This window comes from Stegodyphus dumicola, chromosome X1 (genome assembly GCF_044657685.1).
Source record: "Stegodyphus dumicola isolate Sdum_Otavi_A_Nest chromosome X1, ASM4465768v1".
In the NCBI taxonomy this organism is placed as follows: domain Eukaryota; kingdom Metazoa; phylum Arthropoda; class Arachnida; order Araneae; family Eresidae; genus Stegodyphus; species Stegodyphus dumicola.
Window position 1 is genome coordinate 233500771 of NC_140780.1, and position 16162 is coordinate 233516932.

The window sequence follows — 16162 nt, forward strand, 5'->3', positions numbered from 1 at the left end:
GATGATTCAAACTTCGGCGTTTCTACATTTAAAAAATCAATTTTGTAAAAATTATGAAACCCATCTTTTTATATGAACATCTAGTGCAGTGGTTCTCAAACTTGTTTGCCCATGCACACTTTTCACCATTATTAGACAATTATTCCCCCCGTTTCAAAACCCATGAAATACAGATACATTTATTTTAGATTAATTTTTAATATATTTTATAAATTAAACAAAAAAAAATTATAGAAAATGCTGATAAATACCAAAACTTAAATAGTGCGATTTGCATACCTAAATTGTAAAGTGTCAGGACAGCAAGTATCCATGTCCATATTAGACATTAATGCTGGTTTCACACAGTCAATTGGAAATCAAACACTGTCTTTGTGGATGGATATTTTGAAAATTTTGCAACACATTTGAGTGCTTAAAAAGAGCCGTAATAAAATGATTGTAATAAATGTCATACTGCATCACATCATATAAACACACATGAACATGTTTTTAAATCTTTGTGAATACACTGCTTTTGTTGCATATGATCCAGTTGGTTTGGGTTTAAGTTGCTTCATGCAGCTTCAAATTTCAATTATTCAATATTTTCAATTCAACAGGACCAGTTTCAGCATTTAACATGCCGAAACGAATCACCCAGAAGTTTAAGTGTAGTTTGGTACACAAGTTCAGCAGGAGTGCAACCGATGCTTTCTCTGAAAGCTGTTCTCAGTCTAACTAGTACATCTGGTAAAATTTATGACAATTTTTGAGTTTCATGACATATTAATGCAGGTTTTAAAGGACAGTGAAATTCCTAATTAAGCCACTGTTTTAAGTATGATAATCAGTTTGCCTATTCATTGGATGCCTAGGAGTTTTGTACAGCCTTTAATAAACAAGACTAAACTTTGTCATTGATCAGTTGGAATTAGTAGCTGGAACACCAAGTGCGAGATAACATAATAATATGCAGATAAAGACTTGCTACCTTAACAGTTTTATTGCATTACAAATAATGCTACTACCATATCAACACCAAAACCTTTATTTTTCAACCCTAGTGATGAGTTACTTTTAAATGAATTATTTGTATTTTATGGCATTACATTTACTCATCTACCAGTAACGAAAGTTATGTTAGAAAGGTCGGGACCAAGTAAAAGTGCCATTCCCGAAAATAAAAACAACAAAATTTATATATAAAAATATCACTTTTTGCAATATAATGGTGTCTTAAGAATTCTACCAATCCAGGATTATCTTAAACCTGATTTGATTTTGGGTTGAGACACAGATGTTCTGATTTGAATCTCAGCTGATAAAGCATATTGTTAACACAATTTGGAGTTCTCGCGTTTAGGAATTTGTAGTTGTAGAACATATGCTGGCTTCAATCTGTTCTATCAATAAATTTACTTCTTTATCCATAGAGTAAAATAGGTGAATAATTGATAACAGAACATGAACCTTCATATAGGGGTTCAAGTTGCTTCAAAACTGTCAATGTGAAGAAAAACATGAGAGATTGATCCTAAATCCTTATGTACAAATAATGTAAGGATATCTTCTGTTCAGTTTCCATTGGCTGCATTAATACCATATACTTTTATAATTTATTTATAAAAGTTACAGGTGATGTATGATTTGTTTTTGCTTCAAAGAATTCTCCAGGAAATTTAATATATTCCCCATATGCAATCTCTGCTATTGCATAGTCAGTATCTTCATGGATTGCTGTTTGCAAGTTTGACAGAACAGTTGGTAACGTTTCACTCCAGATTATATTATTACAGGCTTTTAAAACAGCCTTTATTGATCTGTGGGGATGTTCAACCTTGCCGATGCACTGTGGGTAATGGGCTGTTGTATGCAAAAGCTTAATGCCATAGATTCTTAAAAGGGTTTGAAATACTTCAGATGAAAACCGAGTTTCTCAATCAGTAATTGGATGCAAGAGTATTCCAAACCTTGCTATCCAATAGCTGTAGAAAGCCTTCGCTACAGTTTCTGCCGAAATGCTTTCCAGCGAAACACCTTCCATCCAATCTGTGCATCTATCTATATATGTCAGACAGTAGGTGTTACCATTTGATGGTGATGATGAACAAACAAGATCATTATTCTCTTCTAGAAATCTTTCTAATGTCTTTTGATATTTGGCAACTACTGATTTCATATGCCAGGATATTTTAGATTTTTGACATGGAATACAAGATTTTTTTCAGTGCTAAACATCTTTCTTGATATTTGACCAAATAAATTTACAAGAGATTAATTTTATAGTTAATTTCATTCCAGGATGGGATAATCTGTGAAACTTATGAAATATTTTCATATGATAGCTCTTAGGCATATAAGATTTAATATGCTGTGCTGAAATATCCCAGCACAGTCCCTCTCCCCCCAGGTGGGAAAAGAAAACTGCTTAAAAGTCAAATTTGTACATTTCCTCAAATGTCTCAAATTCATCATCTCACTCTAGTGCTTCAGCAATTTGATCATAATTAATTAAGGTGATTTCTTTGATTCTGGACAATATATCTGCTACTACTTTATTCTTTTCTGTAATGTACTTAATATATGTTGAAAATTCTGAAATATATTGAAGTTGCCGAATTTGCTTTGAAAATGCTCTATCGGTCTTATGGGAAAATGCATAGATTACGGACTTGTGGTCAGTATACATAGTGAATTTTCATCCTTCTAACAAATGTTTGAAATAGTTAATGGAAAGATAAAGTGCAAGAAGTTTATGATCATATGTAATGTAATTTTGCAGTGTGTGGTTAAAGCTTATTTCAAAAAAATCCGATTGATTTCCAACTGTCATTTTTGAATTGTTGTAAAACTGAACCTACAGCCCAATCTGAGGCATCTGTGTATGATGGAAAAGGTAACTTTGGATCTGGGTGCGACAGAAGAGTCACATTTGCCAAATTTTCTTTACATTTTTCAAACTGCTCAACGGCTTCATCCGTTCAAGTTATTTTTAGATTATTCTCTGTTCTTTGCACCTTTCAAGCAGTCATGTTAAAATCGTTTGAGTAGCAGCAGCATTTGTTTTTAAAAGTGACGGTAAAACCAGTCTGAGAAAGGTTCATAGCTGATGAGCAGTATCAGGCAAATTTACATTAAGAATACCTTCAACCTTTTTAAGAAAAGGTTTCAGTCTCTCAAATGTAATTAGAAAAACCTAAAAATTCCAATTTATTAACTCCAAAACCAGATTTAGAAACATTAAGTCTTAATCCATATTTTTGAAAAAAAAAAAAAAAATCAAAACCAATTTTAAGTGCTTTTTATATCCCTCTTCAATATTTGACTCAATCAAAACATCATCCAAACATGGGGAAACAAAATTTAACCCTCTAAACACCAAATCTTTGAAAGGTAGAAGGTGCATTACATAACCCAGAACTCATGATGTTAAATTCATATATACCAAAAAGGGTCATAATGGCAGTTTCTTCCTTATCATTATCATTAATGTAATCTTCATCATTCATTACCTGAAAATATGCTTTATACAAATCAATTTTAGAAAATATTCAAGTATTTTTTAAAAGATGGTTGAAATCCTCTAACAGGGCTATGAATAACAATCTGTTATTGTTTGAGCATTCAAATGGTGATAATCCCCACATGGTCAGAAGGAAAGATCTTTCTTGGGAACCACATGGAGAGGACTAGCTCATTGTGATCTAGAGGAAAGAATAATATCATTTTCTCATATGTATTGAAATTCCTATTTCGCTATGTTTGTAGCTGCTTGGAATCCAACTGTCTAGCTCTGGCATAAACAGGTTGTCCTCTTGTTGCTATAATGCTCAACATCATGCTTAAATGTTGATATAGATAGATTTGGTTTTCCTAAATTTGGGTATTTTTGTAACAAATGAGTATATTGAGAATTTTTATCTAGAGTACTAATAGAATTATCAAAAAACACTGCTGTTACATTTCTTTGAACAGACAGATTAGTTATTCTCTCAATTAAATGGTTATTATGAATGTCAACTAAAAGTTGAAATTTATTCAGAAAATCAGCTCCTATAATAGCTTTATCAACTTTAGCTAATATAAACGGAAATAGGAATTCTCTTCCAAACCCTAAATTTAATGTTAGAATTTTTAATTTCTGCTCCATTCATTGTGCTCATCATTCAAAATCATCACCTGTTGTATAATGATGAGCTGCTGGAATGAGGCTAACATCAGCACCTGAAACTACTCAGAACCGAAGTCCTAAGGTTTTTTCCCTTCATAAATAAACATTATCACTGATAATTGAAAATTGAATTGTCATTCATATCAGGAACAGCAGTAGCCACTAATCCTGTTGCAGGATGAAATTTTCCGACTTTTCTCACCAAGCACATTGCGCATAACATTTCTCAGGTCAACAATGATCACCAAATTTAATATGAAAAAATATATACAGTACAAAGCCCATAATCTGGACGTCCATTATCTGGAATGATCTATAATCCAGACCTCAAAGCCACAAACTTACGCATGCGCATGCGTGTAAAGCGTTTACCCTAACACTTCCGATAGTGAAGAAAGTGACAGAGAGGTTACTGAAAACGAAAAAATTTCGATTGACAAGTTAGTCAGTATTCTCGACACGGCAATTACAGGACTTGAACAGTGGAACTTTGTAACAGAACAAGAAATTGTGTCTCTTTATAGAATTAAAGAGAAAGTATTAGCACAAAAAAACGAAGCAACTTACACAACTTACACTCAAACATGTTACATTGATAGAAATGTTTTATAAAGTAAACAAATAAATATTAAGCTTTTTTTTTGTAAATTTTGATACCCTTTAAATCATAATTGCTCTTTATTTCATAAATTACGGTTTCATATTTTTAATTGTATAATTTCTGCATGCCATCTTCCCAGATTTAAATTGATAATCTATAATTCGGAAAAACCCCTAATCCGGAATCGCCGAAGTCCCGACGAGTCCGGATTACGCACTTTGTACTGGATATATATATATACCTTTCATATAAAATTGCTTATTTGAATGACTATGACTCTGACAATCGCTTATTTGAATGGTATTTTGGTGATGATATCTAAATTTTGATCTAGAATGATCATTTACTTGCACTGAATTAATTTTTTGTTCTAAGGAAGCTTTCTTATAAATAAAGCATCATTAACATTAATGTTAGGCGAAACAGCATAAATTTCTTTTACAGATTTTATCTAGAAAATTTTGTCAGCCTTTGTGGCCAATTTGTCTGAAACGTTTCATTTACAAGAAGAATATTTTTTTATTAAATCAAGCATTTTTATCAAGCCATAAAGATTTTAGCACTTCCTCTGGAAAATTGTTTGTGGCTAGACTTTTCATTTTCTGCAAAAGCTGACTTGGCTTATAATCTTAATTCAGTAACAAAATGCTGAATTCGCTTATTTTCACTTTCTTTGAAAGTATTTAAAAGTCTGTCTTTCACCACAGAAAATTTATTGGGCTTAGTGCCTTTAACCCTGTTGCATAAATTTTCAATATACTTCATTTCAAGCTGGGATACCAAATCATTCAATCTAGTTATACTATACTGACATCTAATTCTTGCACATGCTTAAGGCTTATCTGAATATTGAATAAATTCCCACATATACTTCAGCTTACTGAGGGCCAGTGCTAGATATTTTGCCACCTGATGCAGTCTCTGCAGGTCCTAAATTCTGCTACGAAGTGCCTCCCTAAGTTCTAAATTTTTGCCGCCCCTTAATTTGGGGTTCCAGTGCTTTCCCTAAATTCAAAAAATTTTATCATCCCCTTAATTCTGTTACTCGGTGCTTTCTAAATTAAAAAAAAATTTGTCTAATTAAAAAAAATCTTCCCTAAATTTTACCGCACGGTGCTGCCATACAAGCTCTGGCACCGGTTCTGGGTTTATGTGAATAAAAAAAATCAGTTATTCTTAATTCGAATAGCACTAAATATAATCTTTTGGCTTATGAGTATCATTAACAAAATCTATTTTTAGCATATGGAAATAAATTTTTAAAATTTTTTCCCTTGTTAACATTTAGCGCATTTAACTTAAACCTGTATTCATCGCCATGCGCAATGTCAACATAAAAGGTTTCCAGACTCTTTTTATTTAATTACTAATATAATAAAATTGTTTAGGCATTACTGCATCTGTTGTCATGTGTTAATAAACATATGGTGATAAAAGCAAAATATAATAAATAATAATTCGTCCAAGTTGGCATCACGGATATAAAATATTAGTAGTTGTGAAAGTTTTTATGAAAAATGTTTTCGTTTGAGATTTATGCCAAGCAGATACACAGCTACATTATTGATCATACAAATTTATGCTAAAATCATTGTTTCTTCAATTTCTTTTACTTACTGCTGAAGAGAAATTAAAAATCGGGATTCTCCACGTCTTTTCTTACAGGGAAAAATTCAAATGTGCATGCCTAAAGCATAAAAAATATGTTCAAAAAAAAAAAAGAAAGAAAGAAATTTGTTGACAGCTTTGTGGTTCGGATTTTAGATCATCCCCTATATTGGATGTCTGGATCTCGGACCTTTGTATTGGAATGCTTATAGCCAAATGTTTTAATATTTTTTGGGAGGCGACAGACTTATATTAAACATGGAAAAAAAAAAGGTAGCAAGAAGCAGCTTAACATAAAAACAAAAGCATTATTACTATAGATTAATTGCTAAGAAATAATTGTACTTAAAAGTATGTGTAGTGCCTTCTGTAAGTCTGTCATATGCACAGAAGTAAAGCATGCAGTTTTTATTTAGCTCTAAAATTCAAATGTTTTCCTTATCTGCTGTTCATAGTATTTTTCCTTAAAATAATTTAAACTCTGCCATTTTTTACATTTAGTCTGATAAAAGTTTCTTAAAATATAATCTTCAAATTTATCTCAAAGGCACTGTGCTTTCAAAAATAAGATTCTAACTGATAAAATTCTGGTAATCTTGTTCCATATACACATTCATTTCTTGTTTCTGAATTTTTTTAGAAAACTGTAAGTGAAATATGTAAACTAGTTTTCGTTATTTTCTTCATGAAGGCATTTCCCTCTTCACTAGACAACATTTAATGATCTGTCATAATTAAAATAAGTTAATAAAACAAATTCAAGTAAGAATTGCTTTGCTTTCAGGTTTTAAATAAATTTCTTACTGTACACTGTAGCTTCAGCTGTATCTAAATACAATTTTCCTACTAAACAAATATGCCAAAAATTAAAACTACATGAAAATATTCATTTAAAAGTTAGTATTTTTATCTAAAACATTTTAATTATTTGTATCATATTTTATTAAATCTTATATTTTGATACATCTAGATATTTTTAAAAAATTAAATTGTAGAAATACAGAAATGCTTTATAAAATCATGAACTTGATGATATTTGATGAGCAAATTAAACAAATAAAAAAAATATTGCAGCCATGCTGAGAAAATGGAGTCATCGTTAAGGCAGTATTAATTACCAGACTATCAAAATGACAGATTTTGGATTTCCTGTTTTGCTGCTATTGAAATCATAATGGTATATTTGTTTACATTTACATTATTTGTTTATTAATGTGACAAGTAAACAGTACAGTACAAGATTCCAAAATTTTTCAGGAATATTTTTAATTAATTATTTTATCATTATCATCTTCATAAAAAAGTACAATCATGGTTGTTGAATGGAATATTACTTTTGCACTGGAAAGTAATTTTACTAATATGTACATGTTACAGTAAATGTGATTAATCTGGTGATTATATATAATAACCAGTAATTATGCATAATCACCACTAAATTTGGTAAATATGACAAAATTTATCAAATTTATCAAATTAACCAGTTTGTTTGCATAAGTTCCAACTCGTAATGGTAAATGTGATAAAAGTCCTTAACTTTACAAAAATGTGTTCAGTTTGCGCAACTGCTTGGCTTCTATCAATATGTGACAATCGCGTGATTTCAGTAGTAGTTCTCATTTTGTTGCTTCTAGACCGGGGGAGGGGTTCTCAACCAGTGGTACGCAAGAGAAAGATAGGTGGTGCGCAAAGGAGCAAAGTATTTTTAACTACTAAATTCAAAAATTAAAAAACCAACATTCTGATTGAGATTTTTCCTCTCACACTCGTAAGCTATATGAGCTTTGTTCAAGAGTGGTGGTAGTAGTACTTTGTAGTGGTGGTACTAAAGGTTTTCAATTTTTGTTTAGATGGTACACGTTAGTCAAAAGGTTGAGAACCGCTGTTCTAGACGTTTTTTCGCTACCCTTTTGTATTTTATAAAATATTGAATAGTGGCTAAGAAAGCAAACAGCGGTTTTCTGATGAAAGAAATATATGATGATTTGTTAAAAAAGTTAATAATAGTAAAAACAAAAGTAGTGGGAAAAAAACCAGAAGTTCATCAAAGACTAAAAAGATATGATGTAATGTTGAAAAACTTTATCATTCCCGTAAGTGAAGACAGCTCCAATGTTATATTTTACGTTATGTTAGTTTTATAACGTTAGAAATTTTTACCATAATCCATGAGGAGGTACACTTATCAGAAACGGGGTGTTAAAAGAACGTAAAAAAAAAATACAAAAACATTACTACCGAAGTAGTCATGATTTACGTAAATTTGTGAAAGATGTCCCAAAAAAAAAAAAAAAAAAAAAAAAAGGTACCTAAGAAAGGACTTGTTAGGCCAATGGTCTTTCAAGAGATTAACTCAAGATGCCGGGTGGACCTAACTGACATGCAGTCACAACCAGATGATTACTTTAAGTTTATATTTGTCTGTCAAGACCACTTGACGAAGTTCGTACAGTTGCATGCCCTAAAAAGTAAACGCGCAGAAAAGGTTGCATATCACCTAATTGATATTTTTACTATATTTGGAGCCCCCAGTGTACAACAAAAGTGACAACGGTTGTGAGTTTAGTAAGAAAATCGTAAAAGAAGCTTGTGCAATGTGGTCAGACATGAAAATTGTGCACGGAAAACCTAGGCACAGCCAGACTCAAGGTTCGGCTGAACATGCAAACCAGGATATTGAAAATATGCTAAGTTCATAGTTGGAAAGCAATCACACCAGTAAATGGTCCAAAAGATTCCATTTTATGCAACTTATGAAAAGTAGAGCATTTCATGAAGGCCTCAAGTGTTCACCTTATGAAGCAAAGTTTGGGACACCTGCAAAATTTGGCTTGAAAACATCTTCTTTCCTGAATGACTCTATTGAACATCATGTAACTGAAGAAGAGCTTCAGGCATTAATTGAGACAAATAACAATGCTTCCAAAAACACTGATAGCGAAATAGAAAATGTTTCTAATAATGGACAATAACTATCTGTCTCAAAATGACCCTCCATCTGAAGTTAAATTTAAGACTCAGAAAGAAAATGAAGCAGCGGTCGCTCTCTAATCCTAACAGATATTTTATGCAGGCAAGAGCAAGTATGAGTGCTAAAGAAGGTTTAAAATTACAAGCAAAGAAAATGTTGAAGGTTTCAAACCTTAAATTTCCTGCTGGTAAAGTTGGTGACACAGTGAAACTATGAATACCAGACGTAGATAGAGCAAGAAGTGATCCCCGAAATTTATTAGCGGCGATATTAGAAGTTCAAAATGAAGGGTTTAACCAGTTAAGAACGAAACAAGGAAGAATGAATTTTTTTTTTTTTTTTTTTTTTTTTTTTTTCCCCACAAGGATATGGGCTCAGTTTGTTTTTTATATGTAACTGCTGTTTCTTTTTTTACGTGCAAATGTTTTATACAAGTTCATGTAAATTGTATTTTTTTTTTCCCATTTCACAACACCTGTCAGTCCCTGATTCAAATTTCGTTCAGGCTAAATAAATGTATGTGACTTAAAATAACCATTTTTATTGACTTTTTAATTAGAAAATATAAAATATTGTAATTCATGGTCTCTTACGCTATAGTGTCCAACGAAAAAATATCTTTCTGAGCAGTAACTACTCAAACAAAACTGCACTCTATTCTGCTGGCCCAATCAGTCATGATATTTATCACATTAACCATTACGAGTTGGGAATTATGCAAACAAACCAGTTAATTTGATAAATTTTGAAAAATTTATCATATTTACCAAATTTAGTGGTGATTATGCATAATATGCATAATTACAGGTATTATATATAATCACCAGTTTATTACTTTTACCATAACACACATAAACAGACCTTTTTTCAGCATAACAACAGTTCCTAAGCTATAATTTGAAATTTTCGTTCTTTGTAGAAAATATATTTGTAACTATGGATTCCGTATGTCATAAAAGTACGTAGCAATAGAAAGGGCTGCAAAACTTGTTCAATTATTTTAGTAGGAACAATATAAAGAAATTGCTCTGATTCAAAAGGAAGTGATACCATAATTTCAAACTTTGAAATACATGAAAGTAAATTTTCAGATACTGAAGATGAAATTTATATGTATATCTAAGAACGCCAATAAAACTAATAAATGCAAATTCTACCAAATCAGATACTGTAACAGAATCAGAATTAATTATTATTTGTAGTAAACATATTTATGGAAAATACATGCTGAATGTTCTATTCTGTTTATTGTATTGAAATCTACATGGTTATTTTACAAGGAAAAAATTAAAATGTTTAAAAACAGTAGATAAAAGCTGTTATTTATTTATGTATTGTTCTTATGTTAAACTGAAAATAATAAACCTTTAAAGCACTAGTGAAATTCAAAAGCAGAATAAAGTTAGTTCAAAAATGGAATAAAGCATATTCAGTTCTGGTAACTTGAGTGAACATTTAGCTATCACAAATGTGATTTTTTTTTTTTTTTTTTTTGGCTTAAGTGTAAACATTTAATTTTTTACTTACAGAATGAAGTGAAAAATGCTTGGCATATATTAAATGTTGATGTGAAGCTGTATTGGAACTATTACATGGTAATTTTCTATTCTGCATTGGCTCAATCTTACAGTGGTGGCTTAATCTTAAGTGGCATGATGGCTTTATCTGGTTGAAATTTGCCGTCACTTGGTATATATTCACTCGCAACTTAAGATATTTTGCTATCTTCCTTTTTTTAATGAGTGATATAGACGGTATAGTGATTAAGGGAGCCTACTCTGATACTGAAAAGCCTGGGTTCAAATCGAAGGGGCACGGCTGTATTTGACCATTCCTTTACGGGCAATTACTGCCTGTAAAGGTGGCCCACTTATTAGGTGCTTCCACAATAAAGTGGCCACCACTTACGGACTTAGAAGTGGCCAAGTACGTGCCAGTGGGGGGGGGACTTTCTGTAACCATGTAAATGTAGTCTTAATGAATGTAAATTTTTTAAAACAGAGACTGAGATAAATAATTATACAAATTTAGATAATAAATGATGTTTAACCCATTCCAGACAGGCGTCCTATATATGCATTCCATATGAACAACTCTCAGAGATAGATGCATGACCCACCCAGGCACCACTTGAGATTAAACACATGCCATCTCTTTAACTAATAACATGATATAAACATTAGCATTTCAGATATCCTTTGAATCCTTTTTTTTTCTCTGCTATGTAGGATCTTTTAGGGTTACTAAGAGGGGTTCTGGTGCACATTGCATTGCTTTTATCCCTTATATTTCATGTACTTCCTTTTTTACTTCAGAAAACCTTGATTTCATTTTATTATGGTGAACAAGTGTTATTTATCACAGAAAGGCTATACTTAGATGGATGAATAAGAGATCATTCATTTCCTAAATAGTTAACAATATTTCTAGTAATTTTGATAGAGATATTTTGTCACAGACCGAGCTCACCGACAGCCTGCCTTCCACTTTTCGCGAAAAATTCTGTTATGTCTTCTTGTATTTTTTAATTAATTTCAAAGTTTATTAATATATTTTGTCAATTAAAACTTTGGAATAATTTGGACAGTGCTTCTAAAAATTACTTCTCAAAGTAAGCAATTTTTCTTTCATATTTTTATCTAAAGAAAAAATATTATTAAAAGCTAATTTTAATGTATATGATAGCTTAAATAATAATCTAAAATGACATTAGAACTTCAACTATTTTTGTTATTTTTTCCTACAGTTAGGCTTAGAGATGAAAAAAATCCTGCCCTATGGAACTCCTTTCACCTTCCAACTACTTTGAGAGAATGTCTTAAAGAAAAGTCACACATCTCGAAACGGTTAAATACAGGTCTTCTCAACAAATCCCAAAACCCTCGCCACTCATACAGTTAATTAACCATTTTGTATCAGTAAAACTAATTATTATGGAATTCAAGATATGCTTCATCAATAAAATGCTCATTTATAAATAATTAAGAACATAACTGCTGTTGAGTGTTTCTTTCAAGTTTTGAAAGCCTAACCTATCAGTGCATTAAATATCAGAATGTCTTTTTATAATAATGTTTTACATTAAATTACCTAAAACAAACAAAATTTGATTTTAAATAAATATAAATAGCAAATAGCATAGTAAATATGTAGCAAATTTTAGGATTTTTTTAAATTGATAATGAATTGAAAAAGAATTCCTTCTACCTTATAAGAATGATAAAGTATTATGTCCAAGAGGCATTTTAGTTTCTGTTGAATGGTGTTTAAATTCCACTAGCTTTTCTATGAATAACAAAATTAAGAAGTATTCTTTTAGCAGTAACTAGTTTTAATTTATGTATCCTTTGTTATTATTGATTTAAACTTGCTGTTCAATTTGCATTAGACAAATCAAACCAAAATATTAGAGATTACCAGATATACTACATCAAGTAGTGCATATTATTTTTTCAATGGGCAAGATACAGTCAAAAGTCGTTAATTCGGACACCCATAATTCGGAATGATCTATAATCCGGACCTCAAAGCTAAAAACTTTCTGTGCATGCTCCGCGTTGACACATGCGCACAGACGTTTACGCGTGCGCGTAAGACATCTTACGACTGCGCATTTGCGTGTGCGCAAGCGCAGAATACGTTTTCACGTGCGCGTTTTATGTATAATGGATGGTGTAAGCTAAAATTATCTAATTATCTATTTCAGTTAATGTTGATGATTGCATTGTTCCTTAATTTTCGAATTGGATCCGGCTTATTATTTTTTGCAGACTGTAAGAGCAATACTAAAAAAGTAAACTTGAACTTTCGATTATGTCAAATAGAATTTTTGATTCTGGAGCTCCCAAAGGATCGTACAAAACGAAAGTATGTTTCGATGTCCATCAAACAAAAAGTGGAATTGCTGCAAAAAATGGATAAAGACATGAAGAATGTGACAGAGAGGTTAGTGAAAACGAAAAAATTTCGATTGACAAGTTAGTCGGTATTCTCGGCACAGCAATCAACGGGACTTGAACAGCGGAACTTTGTAAGTGAACAAAAAATTATGTCTGTTTATAGAATTAAAGAAAAAGTATTATCACATAAAAGGAAGAAACTTAAACAACTTACAATGAAAGAAATGTTTAATAAAGTAAACAAATAAATATTAAGCTTTTTTTTGTAAATTTTGATACCCTTTAGATCATAATTGTTCTTTATTTCATAAATTACGGTTTCATATTTTTAATTTTAGAATATCTGCATGCCATCTTACGCGATTTAAACCGATGATCTATAATCCGGAAAAATCGATAATCCGGAATCTTTTGACTGTATTAAAAGTAGTAAAGCATTTGCTCAACAAATGTACTCGAAAAAAAATTTCCAGTCAGTTTCACATCATATTAAAAATACCACTTAGCTGTAAAACAATAAAACAATAAATTAACCAAAAAAAAATAAAATCACAGATATAAAATGATGATTAATAAAGATAAAATTTCATAGAAACTGATACATAGGTAGAGTACCCATGAAGAAAACTACAGGTATATTTTTATAAATGTGCACTACATAGATGTCATAACCTGAAACAAAAAGGTAAGTGTCTCTTATTGCTTTTTTCGGTACTGTTCTGTTATCAGGACCGGATTCAGAAAGGTATGCATGTATGCATGTTTGCATCCATGTATGTATGTATATTTGCAAGTACAAATGTATATGTTTGTATGCATATACACATATATGTACATACATACATACAGTTTTTAACCAGTCCCGATAACAGAACACTACCCTGCTTTCTTATGATAAAACATATAAGACTACTTCATTTTTGAAACTAGCTTAGTTATTTTATCATTCAAAACACAATACTGAGAATTATGAATTTTTTAAATACAATTTTATATTTTTCAATTACTTCAAAATTATTTCTAATTTTCATTTCAGTTATTGCTACTAAATAAAATTCATACATTTTAAGAAAATTGATTTACTTTGTGAACAACAGTTTGGTTTCTTATTTTAGTTTAATACATTTAAATAAATGGAAAATATCAACACATGCATGGAAAAAAAGTGTCTGCATATTATTTTTAAATACTGTAAAAGTATAGCTATATCTAGTACACAGATATTTCATTTTACTACTATGTAACTAAAGCATGGTGTATGAAAATCATGTGTGTTTAAACAACATTTTTCATTCATAATAAGAGTATATTATCTGCATATCATTACACACAAAAAAAAAAAAAAAAATGCCAGGCCACTGATCCTCTGGTCTTTAGGCTAAAGAGGACAGTAGCAATTGCTGCAGCAGATTTGGTGTTAACCAGGATACACCACTAGAACGCCTACTACTTAGCACCCACTATAAACATCCATGCCTTTTCTAGGATTAACTTAAACCCATCTGTACAGCAGTCAGCATCGCTAACCACTATATGAGGTCGATGGCTTGCAAACAATTATTGGAATATGATACTAAATGTGTAGATTTCACGGAAAATGCATGCATAAATGCAGTAGTAAAGGGGTTCCCAAAGTGTGCCATGAAGTGTAAACAGGGGTGCCATGAGGTGCTCCTGTATACTCTTTCATGGAATCTAAATTCAAATTGGTAGCACTGCATAAATCACTCGTTGCATAGGAAACCGACAACACCACTCTCTTCCTGCATACAGAATTTGGGTTCGCTGAATTCTTAGCCAACGTGAGAGAGATTTCCAGAAGCCTGCATTCGATCATCACGTCACATCAAAGGGATTGTTACAAGTGCTGATTGGTAGTAGTATATTAGCCGCCGTAGGATGAATTGTCAAGTTAGTTTATCATAAGTGTAAGCAGCTAAATTGTTAAGTTAAATAGTAGTAGTAATAAAGTGTTCTTGGTAGTGATACAAAGTTTTTGTAATTTATGAACCCAGGAGAGATAAATCTTATAATATCTATTTAAACATGTATGTGAGCAGTTCGGTTGCTTTGTTTTAATTGTGCTTTTTTGAATTTTCATAAAAAGTTAGTCACAAAATGTTTTTTTTTTTTTTTTTTTTTTTTTTACATAAGCAAGTTGATAGTTCAAGTTTCAGTAATCCATCCTCGACAAATGGCTGGGGAGGAAAAAGGCAGAAATATTGCGAATACGATGATAGTTGGACTTTGGCTTTACTTCAGTAGAAGTAAATAATAAAGAAAGACTGCAAAGTGTGCTCTGTCTGAAAGTTCTATTGTCCAAAAGTATGCTCCCAAGTAAACTAAAACGACATCCAAGAGACCATTCACTGTATTATATTATGGTTGCAAAATCATGCAAAATTTACAAAAACGAAAAAAAGGGTTCACTCAATAAGCTTCAGTACTTAGCAATGCACTGCTAGGTGCACTTCTGCATCTTTCAAGGGGGCAAAGTGCAAGAAACCTTGCACCATCACAGAATAACTAATTTTACTGGCTGCTGATATGGTTAATATTACTGTAAGAGAATCGGTGGGAAAACCAATTACAAAAACTAACAACACTATTAGTTGAAATATCCATCATAAAGCCAAGAATCTCAAAGACCAATTAATTGAGAAAATGAAAGGCAAGTAATTTGATCTACAACTTGACAAGGCTATTGACAGTAATAAAGATGCATACCTTATTTGTTATGTATGTTTTCTAGATCATAATATAATTGTTGAAGACCTTTTTTGTAAAAGCATCAGTGAATGGGCAAAGGCTCCAATTTTACTTGAAATTCTTGACACATTTGTAACAGAAAATAATTTAGACTGGAAAATGTGTATCGGTGTATGCATTGAAGGTGCTCGATCAGTATCTGGCAGGTATGGAGGACTGCA

The 16162-nt window shown here is 31.4% G+C and overlaps 1 protein-coding gene across 2 annotated transcripts in view; it reads right to left on the reverse strand.

The window, feature by feature from the left end:
- The window catches only part of waw (Translation factor waclaw), a 166188-nt gene that overhangs the window by 134773 nt on the left and 15253 nt on the right, over nt 1-16162 (reverse strand). The gene's annotated exons all lie outside the window — the stretch shown is intronic.